Genomic DNA, 1,149 nt, shown 5'->3' with positions numbered 1-1,149 from the left:
TGATGAAGTGGCGGCTGCTGGTTTTTGGATGGTCTTCAACGGAGCCTATTCCTGTAATTAATGAAGCTGCATCTACTAACACAACTTTAGGAATTAGGATTTTACTAATCTAGCTTTAGATGGACGTAATTTGCTAGGGCTGCCTATATTTTGGGAATGCTAAACTAATTTCTTATGTAATCGTACTTGAATTTATCCTCCCCCTCCCCCTCCCCAATTCCCTTTAAACTAATCTTTTGAAAATGGGGAATTGGAAGGGATGCCCTGCTTTTATATAGGGCATTTTGTTTGAATTGAATTACTAAATTTGAATTTTGGGGAAATTTGGGAAAAAGTTTGAAATTTTGGGACGTAAACAAAGTGGGAACAAAAATTTCCCACTAGTTTCTTACACTGGCAGGAAATAAGGGTGGGAATTTCCCACTAAATTCACAAAAGTACACTAGGTCCTAAAAGTCAAAATGGGACCACAACAATTCCCTCCAATTTTACTCTCCTAATTACATACCCTTACTTTTTCTAGTTCACCCCTTAAAAGTTTTGCCTCGGCCTCCGCAATCACCCTCAAAGTTGCTTGTAAAATGAACTGGAGAAAGTATTTTAAAATAACTAATATAAAGTTGGTAGGAGGGAAAGTCAATTTGTGGTATAAAATATTAAAATAATACTCTCTCCATCCCTTAGTGGCAGCTGCTATATTTGGTTATCCCGTCGCGTCATTCGCTTTCATGCGTGTGAAAGTAAGGTCTCCCCTTCTTCGTCCATAGTATCTCCTCGGAACGAGCCCTTTCCTAATAGTCCCCTACAGTCAATTTTAAGTCTCATAATTATAATCCTTTTTCAAGTACCATTAATATTAATTTTTCACCAAAATTCTCTGTAATTTGCTACAGTATTTGTGCAAATTTCAATTTCCCATATAAATTTTGTTTTTCTATTACTTTATTTCTCTATTTTTTGCATACCCAATGTAAATTTATCTACCAATGTACTTTTAATACTTATTTATGTTTATTAATTCCCGTAAAAATTGTCCATAAGGGACTATTAAAGAACGGAGGGAAAACTTCATTTGTCTCCAAACAGAAGAACTTGTTTTGCCGTTACTAAATTTTTCATCCCTAAATTTGAAAGTTGAGTCTTAAAACC

The sequence above is a fragment of the Chenopodium album genome, chromosome 2 (assembly GCF_948465745.1).
Source record: "Chenopodium album chromosome 2, dcCheAlbu1.1, whole genome shotgun sequence".
Lineage (NCBI taxonomy): Eukaryota > Viridiplantae > Streptophyta > Magnoliopsida > Caryophyllales > Amaranthaceae > Chenopodium > Chenopodium album.
The sequence above is the reverse complement of the archived record's forward strand: the minus strand, read 5'-3'. Positions refer to the sequence as shown.